The following is a 9,935-nucleotide window of genomic DNA, read 5'->3' on the forward strand; positions in this document are numbered from 1 at the left end:
CCCCCTCAAACTGAGCATAGATGTCATTCATGCCAAGCTTGCCAGTATCACGCTGAAGTTTAGCCTTGGGGATGCCCTTGGTAAGGAAATCAGCTAATTGTCCTTCAAAAGTGATGAAAAGTAGACAAACTTCTCCAGAAGCCACTCTTTCTCCAATGAAGTGTTTGTCAACTTCAATATGTTTGGTTTTATCATGTTGCACTGGATTGTGAGTAATGTTGATGGCAGCCTGATTATCACAGTATAACATCAATGGCTTATCATGCTCAATACCCAGTTCCTCCATCAGGGATTGAAGCCACAGCAACTCAGAAACTCCATGAGTCATGGCTCTGTATTCAGCTTCAGTTGAAGATCTAGAAACAATTAATTGTTTCTTGCTTCTCCAAGAAACAATATTACATGCCACCAAGCTACAATACCCAAAAGTAGATCTTCTGTCATCAATATTTCTGACCCAATCAGCATCTGTGTAAGCTTCAAGTTTCATATGACCATGCTTAACAAATAGAATTCCCTTTCCAAGAGAACCCTTCACATAACACATAATTCATTATGCTGCTACCATGTGAGTGTTCCTGGGAGCATGCATGAACTGACTAATGCAATTGACTGCATATGCAATGTCCAGCCGAGTCATGCACAGATAGAGCAGCTTCCCAAGTATCCTCTGGAAGACTCCTTTATCTTTCAACAATACTCCATCTGAGGCAGAGTGTTTATGACTCATATCAATAGGAGTAGCAACTAGTCTAGCACCCATCTTCCCTGTTTTAGTGAGCAAGTCAAGTACATACTTTCGTTGAGAGATAAGGATCCCATCCTTAGATCAAGCAACCTCTATGCCAAGAAAATATCTCAATTCTCCCAAATCTTTGATCTCAAACTCTGTATGAAGGAAAGATTTAAGATCATTAACCCTTGATACATCATTACCAGTCGCAACTATATTATCAACATACACAATCAAATATACTACCAAAGATCCTCTCCTCTTCACAAAGAGGGTATGATCAGACTGTGTCTATACATAGCCAAAGTTAACAAGGGCAGCCCTAAACCTTTCAAACCATGCCCTAGAGGACTGTTTAAATCCATAAAGAGATTTCTTCAGCTTGTAGACTTTCCCTTCCAAATTTGTTTCATACATCCTTTGAGGAAGAGACATATAGACCTCCTCATGTAACTCTCAATTCAAAAATGCATTCTTTACATCCAACTGGTAAAGTGGCCAATCTGAGTGTGCAGCTAGAGATGGCAGAACTCTCACAGAAATCATCTTTGCAACAAGAGAAAAGGTCTCCAGATAGTCAATCCCATATGTTTGTGTATAACCTTTTGCAACCAGCCTAGCCTTGTACCTTTCAATGGTGCCATCAACATGATATTTGATGGTAAAAACCCACTTATAGCCTACTGGTTCCTTCACTTCAGGTAAATCAACCACTTCCCAAGTGTCATTCTTATGCAGGGCATCAATTTCTATTCTCATAGCACCCCTCCATTCTGGAATAGTAAGAGCTTCTGACACAGACTTGGGTATTGGGTTAGAAGCAACAGAAGAAAGATAGCCAAAATATGAAGGAGAGAGCAAACTATAAGAAAGGTGTTTGGAAATGCAATGTGCAATACACTTCCTTTTACCTTTCCTGATAGCAATAGGAATATCAATGTTTGGGAAGGATGGCTCCAAAGGGGTTGTACCAGTACCTATTGTCTCTTCTGTGACGATTGCAAGTGCAGGAGGCTCGTGCGGTGTAGGGGAAACAATCTGCTCACTTCTAGTCCTCTACTGTTGGTAAAATCTAGGATTAAAAAGAGGACGAGGAAGTAATGGAGGAGGGATAGGAACACTGGAATGAGAATGAGATGACTCATCCTCCCTTGACTCATTTGAAGGAGGAAGAGGCTCAAAAGAAGACTCAACTGGGACAGGAAGGGGGAGAGCAAACAACTATGACAAATTCTCCCCCTTTGGACAATGCCTCTCCTGAGAATGATCATAAAAAGAAGAAAGCTCATCAAATGTGACATCCATTGAGACATACTGAGTTCCAGTCTTTGGATCAAAACAACAATAACCCTTTTGTGTGGGGGAATAATCAAGGAAAATGCACTTGTGGGCTTTTCGTTCAAATTTATGTCTCTAGACACTTGGAATATATACATAACAAGTGCAGCCAAAGACACAGAGTGGAATAGGAAAAAGGTCCTTGCCCAAATGAAGAAGACTAAAAGGAGACTTAAACCCCAACACCCTGGATAGCATATGGTTGATTAGGTAGGTTGCAGTGAGAACAGCGTCACCCCAAAATCTTGTAGGGACATGTGAGGCAAACAGGATACTTCTTGCAACTTCAACAATATGCCTGTTTTTTCTTTCAGCAACTCCATTTTGTTTTGGGGTCCTAACATAGGAGCTTTGGGGAATAACCCCCAAATCAATGAAATAACAGGTTAGGTTTTTCTCAAAATATTCTTTTGCATTGTCGAATCTGAAAATTTTAGTTCTAGTATCAAACTGGGTTAGAACAAATTCATGGAATTGCCTCACAAATCTGGGAACTTCACCACGGGACTTCATCAAAAATATCCAAGTATATCATGAAAAATCATCAATGAACAAGATAAAATATTTGTAGCCACCCATAAAGGGTAAGTGGTAAGACCCCCACACATCAGAGTGCACAATATGGAATGGAGAAAAAAGATCTTTTATTACTCAAAGGGTAACTATTTCTACAATGTTTTGACAACTCAGAAAACTCACAATGAAGACTTGACAAACTAATTCCCTTAAATAGTTCTGGGAATAAATGACTTAATGAAGTGAAAGAAAGATGACCCAAATGAAAATGACATAACATGGCACGACTGATAGACTCTAAAGATGTAGATCCAAAGGCAACTTTCCCAAGTTGTCCATGGCCTTGTCTAGGAGTGTCCAGTAGATATATTCCATTCGCCTCATGGCCATTCCCAATCACTTTCTGAGACTCCAGATCCTAAAAAACACAGTAGGAAGGAAAAAAATGTTACACAGCAGTTCAAAGACTTAGTTATTGTATTTAGTTTAGGTACATTGAGAGCAGAAGGAAGTACCAAAGAGTCTGTAGCCTTGATGATTCCCTTGCCAGAGATAGGAGCAAGAGAGACATCAGCTAGGGTGATTTTGTCACGGCCAGGAAGCAAATCATAAGAAACAAACAAGGTGGAAAGGCTGGTCATATGATCAGAAGCACCAGAATCAATAATCCAATGGATCCTACAATTACCTGAGATAGTTGCATGGTTGGCAGAAGCCTGTATACCTAAATGAACAAATGCAGAAGAGGTTGAATTTCCTAGAGGCTTGGAAGAAGAGGCCACACTCTCTAGATGACTGATTATCCTTCCAAACTTCTCATACTCTACCTTCATAGCTGCTAACTGCTCACTAGCAGTCTTCTCTTCAGTTAGACATCTGTCACTATCTGGACCAACAGTAATATTGGCACTCCCTGCCTTCATATTATCAGACTTATTTTGAAAACGAAGGGGAAGAAGCTCTAGATGCAATTTCCAACACTTGTTTTTTGCGTGTTTTGGTTTCTTACAGTACTCACAAATAATTTCTTTCTTCCCTGAGCCAAGTGGATTTTCTATAATTCCCTTAAGTTTCACCCCCATATTAGCAAAATGATCATTTAGGCCAGCCCCTTGAACCTGGACTAGACTCCTGATTTCTTCATTGCTTACCAAGGCATAGGCTTAAGACAATGAAACACTATCCTTGGATAAGATATTCTGCTATGTGATGTCATATTCGAGATTCAACCCTATCAAAAACTTAAATAGTATGTTTCTCTCAACAAGTTTCCTATAGGTCTCAGCATCATTAGTGCTTTCCCAGGCTAAAGTTTCCATCAAATCAATTTCTTTCCATAGAGATTTCAGTATTGAGATATAAATAGCCAAAGGTTTCTCCCCCTGTCTTAAATTTTTCACATCGCTCCTCAGCTACATTTAATTTATGGGAATATGTTTCAACAATACTGTCCCATATTTCCTTTGCTGAATTCATCCACAAATAGTGTTGATTAATTTGATGTTGCATTAAGCTCACTAACCATCCGATTATAGTATAATTTTCTTGCATCCATTTTTTATAGAATGGATCATTTTTCGAGAGAGCCTTCTTGCTCCCAGAGATATAACCCCATTTGCCTCTACTGTAGATATGAATTTTTACTAATTGCGACCATGCCAGATAATTAGTTTCATCTAGCTTGACTGTGGTCACAACCACTAAAGAGTCAACAGAGGTTCCCGAAAACTATTCGGATTCAACGACATGCTTGTTTTCAACTTCTAAAGGGTCCATCTTCTTAAAACACTTCAAAAATAACCTCTAATAACTTTAAATAGCAATCAATGAAGACATAAAAAATACTGTGTTGTGAATCAACCTCTATGCAGTCGTACCTATTAACTAAGTCACACCCGAAACCCAGGAGAAACAGAGAAAACTCAGCCGCACCTTGTAGACTTCACAGAACACCAAGCAACATAAATCAATCTTCAAGACGAAGAACAAGAAGTCTTTCAGTCACTGAGCACCCAGGTCAAACTCCCTATGGAGCCCGCAATCAGATTTCTCCAGTTAATTATGGTTTCGGGCAACACACTTGAAACTGTCAAGAGGATGACAAAGACAATCTTCTCCTTCTCTCCAGAAACCACTAACAACTAGGCCAAAAAAGGTTTCTTTTAACTATTAATCCGATTCAGTTCTTTTTACACACTGTGTATGGGAAAAAGAGGAGAAAAAAAAGAAGAAGAAGAACCCGCTCTGATACCAAGAAGAAAAACAGCCTTTTGAAATGAAAGGACTGTTCAAAATGTTGCAGAAAATTGATTGAGAATAGCAGAAATCAGGTTTCAAGAAGAGAGAAGAGGAAGAAAAAGGTAGCAACAATAAGGATTCAGAGAGAGATTTCGAACATAATCTCCTCTTACACCCGTAATCCTATTTCATTAACTTAATTTTAGTAATTTACAGAGAGGCCCATAGTTGGGCAAATAATTAAAAAATATAACATAAGAGAAAAGGCCCAAATTGAGGCTCATTACAACAAAGAACATAAAGAAATAAAATAAGACAAATAGTCTATGGGCCATTCGGCCCATCTTCTCTACACACCCTCATACATGTCTTCATTCTTCAATTAGGTCCATATAAATATTTGGTGGTCCTATCTTTGCACTCTTCTTCTCCCTAAATTTTTTTATCAACTGTCTCTATATATATAAAAAAAAAAGAAAAGCTTCCATAGTTGATTTCCCTAGCATAAAACCAAAATGGTTTTTTATATAGTTGTTTCTTGTAGCAATGTCTATCAATTACTCTCTCCCAAAGTTTCATAGTTTGGCTTATAAGTTCAACCCCCACAAATAACTATTGCAACCTTGTATGTTGCCTTTCTTTTCAAATATAGGTACTATGGTACCCTTTCTCCACTCATCTAGCATTTTTCTTTGTTTTCACCATCTTATTAAATAGTTTAGTTAGTCATAATAGGCCCACTTCTGACATACCTTTCTAGACTTCTATCGGAATACCATCAAGTTCTAATGCATTTCCTTTCACCATATTTAAATTCTCCTTCACTTTGGAAACTCTAACTTTCTTAAGTACCTATTATTTTTATTTATGTTAGAGTTACTAATCCCTTCCATGCTAGCACCCCCTATATATCATGGTCTGGTAGTTCTTCAAGCGACTGCAATTGTGATTATACGCACTTCTATACCTTTTTCAAACTATGGAAATGTTGTCTTGTTCACTCTTAGTTACTAAATGCAACCAGGAATTGGAGTTTGGCAATGTAAAACAAGATGTGCTAATATAGAATCGAATCACAGGATCTAAAACCAAAGAACATCCTACTAACCTACATTGAAGATTCATCTAAAATAGACTTTTCAAATACATAACGAATTTATCAATCATGGTGAAAATAGACAGTTGTAGCATTGGTTTAAATAAAGAAATCACAGTCACGACTTGAGATGATACCTGATTCTTCAGCATTTGAGCCTCATTCAGTTTATACGTGATCTCCTCATCAGTATGGGCATGAATGGCAGCAATCTCCTTGTGTGCTTTAGCCATCTTAGAACCAACTTCAAGCATATCCTCAGTACGGGCATGCTTGAGCTGTTCTGCAACATTTTTCAAGTCCTCTGACGTTAGGTTTTTCATGCTTTCAGAAACCATTTTCATCAATGCAAGGATTGGACATCATCTAGCAAAGCAGTAAATATATAATGAAAATCAGACGCTTACTCAGAGAGAAAAGAATGGTTGGAAGATGAAAAAATGCAAACCTTAAGCTTAATACAATAGAACCACATTACATGTAAATATACAATGTTAGTTATAGCCTATTTTCCAAGCTCGGGTGCTTAATAAAACAAAACAAATGATAACACAGATATCATTACGCAGGTCCATCAAATGTCAGAAACCATAGCAGTCACTAAACAAGAATATAGAGCCACCCACCCAATTGTTGATGTCATTGGTTCACAGGTTGGCTCACGGATTTGTTGGGGCCTCACAACAACCATCCACAGCATAAAATCACAAGGTATTTGAAATAGCAACCATGAGAAATATAATAACAGCAAAAATGATGAAATCCAATTATCCAAACAAACACAAATAAAAACAAACACCACAAAGAACACAAAAATTTATGTGGTTCGGCCTTACTGCATAACCAATGCAGAGTCTTGCCCACTCTCATACTTGGGCTTCCTCCTAACCTCATTGGATAGAAGAGATGCAATAACTTCTTCCAGGTTCACTGTATCTTTCCCGTACAACAATGTTGTCACCAAGCTTTCATACGAATCAGGAAGTGAGGTAAGAAGCAAAAGGGTCTTGTCTTCTTCCTCCACCTTGACATATAGCTTTGTAGTTAAGCTTTCCCCAAATAAATCTTCTCCAGCTTATCCCACAATTCCAGTGTAGAATCTTCCTCTATAGCATTATCAGCCAAGAGCAATTGAATCGTACTAACACACATTGACTCGATGTCCTCCCAATCAGCATACTTCATGTCTTATGGCTTTCCATCATTTCCCTTCAACGCTCTAGCCAAGCTTTGTTGAACCAAGACATCCTTTACCCTTCTTTGCCATAGGGTAAAACTACCTTTGCCATCAAACCTTTCAATCTAAAATTGAGAACATGTACCTTTTGATGCCATAATCCCTCAAGCAATTTTATAAACACCTTGTAAACACTAACCTGGGAGCTTAGATACCACTTTGTTGGGGCCTCACAACAACCACCCACAGTATAAAATCACAATGTATTTGAAATAGAAACCATGAGAAATCTAATAGCTGCAAAAATGATGAAATCCAAGCAAAGACAAATAAAAACAAGCACCACAAAGAATACAAAAATTTATGCAGTACAGCCTTACCGCTTACGTCCACGGGAGAGATAAAACATGCTATTCACTATAAAAGAAAACTGAGAAGCATTACAAATATCTTGTGGCTTGCAACTCAAACCAACCCTTAACCCTTGTACACCCGTTCTCCCTTTCCTCTCAATCCGAAGAACAAAAACATGAGGAAAAAACCCACTCTCACACTAAGAGCACTCTGTATTTTTCTCTCACACCTCTCCACAAAAGCCTTAACCCTATATACAAAAGAAAGCTTTTATATATAAAACCTCTTTAACTTAAAGAGGGATCACATTAACCGTTAGATTAAAATTAATCCAACAGTTGTAAAATAAGACACAATCCCAACAGGACTAACAACCATGTTCAACCAAAATCCCATCCATACCAACCAAAAGAAAACATGTCCACAACTATGAATACTATTTGGGTTATGAATGGGGTGTCTACATATTCAATTCAACCCATAAACTTAGATTAGAAAAAAAAAATCTAGTAATGCAACTATTCCGGAATTCCGGTCTAACAACAACCGACAGATAATTATTGCCAAAGGAACATATTTCTTTCCCAAGGTGCCCGAAGTTATCAACTCAGGTCCATAAATAAACTAGTTACTGGGGTTTTCCATTCTAAAACATGCACAAACAAATTACATTTTAAGGGAAAAACCAGTTGAAATAGAAAACACGTATCAGAATTCAATTTAAGTTTGAAGTTCAAAAAAAATAATAATAAGTTCTAGTTCTAGACAAAAGAAAGAAAGATCACCAGCTGTTGGATATGCGCCAATCCACTTGGGGAGATTCTACTCAATTGTTCTTGAGCTATCCTGATCAACTCAGGGTCCCTCATAGCGTTATACACTCTCGGCTCCGAAACCAAACCAAAATTGAAAGACAGAGCTCGACAAAGCATTGGCTTTTCAGCACCAAAAAAAAAGAGAGAGCGAGGGAAGCTTTTCAGGGAATCAAATGCAGACCCAGTAGAGAAAATTGAAGAATTTAAAAAGGGTTCTTGACTTCTTGCTGATTTTTATCGAAATGGATCGAACAGGACATCCGACCCCCCGCCAAAACGGAAGGAAGAAAGGAGATCAGGAAACAATGGGAATATATATATACGTAGCACACTGCTTCCTCGAATTCATTGCACTGCCGCTCAATTAACGACAAAATAAACAAGTGAGGGGGGTGCTCCCTCAACAAACAAACATGCGTCCGCCTACGTAGAGACTGAATCTGGACCCACCATCGAATAGACTTCATCCAGGAAGTAAGAAAGATCAGACCATTTTCAACCGTCCGATTTATGAATTTTTTTAAATTCTAGTAGTAACTTATCTACAATTTAATGAGTTTGACTTTTTCATTTTTATTGGCTTCAGTTTGACTTCTTCGTCAAATATTATATTTTGTTGGGTAAATCTCTTAAATTATCCCTAATTAGACAATTCTCCAAATTTTCCTCTGCCGTTACTCGACCGTCGGGTCACGTTTGTATGTGATATCACGTGATTAATAATTCGTATTCACTGACTCTATTAACATTAATATTGGACCGGTTGAACCGTTACTTGTCATTGGTACTGGACCGTTATTTTTGTCAACGTAAGCATCATCGGTGCAGTGGAAGTTTTGTTAAAGTAGGGTGTCCGCCTCCACCTCCCGCTTGCATCCTTGTCGTCTCCCTCACCTGAGTCAAAACGGCATCCAAAATGGAAATCAAATGATGACCACCTCACCTCGTCCCCCGTCCCTGTTCGATTGCAAGCTTATTTTCAGGATCTTTCTGAGTTCAGATTCAACCATTATTGATGGGTTATCCAGAAGCTATGCCTCTACAGAGCAAGCAGCAGGGTTTCGATTTTGAAACAGACAAGAGAGAGATAAAATCAAAGTGTTTTTTTTTTCAATTTTCATTTTGAATTTTTGAAACAGAGAAGAATCAAACAAGTACCTGGAAAGAAATATGATTATCTTTGGGATTATCTCTGATTTCATCAGCATGCCTTCTGGGTTCTCCGATTGCAGAAGATGGATATGCCAATACCATAACCGAAAGCCTATTCATTTAAGAAAATCCAAACAGGAATGATAAATTAAAGACTGCTTCTTTATCCAATTTAATTAAAATTTTCCAAATTGGGCCTGTCTCAAATTTACCAGGCTCCCTCAAATTTCAGAGATTCAGGCCGCCTGACTGGGATGAACCCAAGTACATCCTGATAGAATTTCAGAGATTCCTCCACTATTCTACGTACAATTGAAATGTGATTCAACGATGTAAGACGCAGAGGTCCTCCCACAACACCCAACATGCCCAAATACAACAAGATTGCAAACTCAACCTATACCAAACAATTGAAGAATCAAAAACCATAAAACAGAAAACCAACTGCAGGTGGGTTCAGACTTCAGAATCTTCAATTATACAGAGGATGAACGGAGAGGAAAACAAGCCCTGATG

At 38.2% G+C, this 9,935-nt stretch overlaps 1 pseudogene across 1 annotated transcript in view; it reads right to left on the reverse strand.

Annotated features, from left to right (window-relative positions):
* LOC148871428 (outer envelope protein 61-like) overlaps nt 1-8,529 on the reverse strand; it is a 57,900-nt pseudogene extending 49,371 nt beyond the window's left edge. Inside the window, exons 1-2 of the transcript XR_016108210.1 lie at nt 8,238-8,529; nt 6,059-6,287 (exon numbers count right to left, since the gene is read on the reverse strand). The product of XR_016108210.1 is annotated as an outer envelope protein 61-like (transcript). The remainder of the gene's footprint in view (nt 1-6,058; nt 6,288-8,237) is intronic.
* Between the last annotated feature and the right edge of the window lie 1,406 nt (nt 8,530-9,935).

This window comes from Nelumbo lutea, chromosome 2, assembly GCF_056320005.1.
Source record: "Nelumbo lutea isolate HS-2025 chromosome 2, American lotus-T2T, whole genome shotgun sequence".
Taxonomy (NCBI): domain Eukaryota; kingdom Viridiplantae; phylum Streptophyta; class Magnoliopsida; order Proteales; family Nelumbonaceae; genus Nelumbo; species Nelumbo lutea.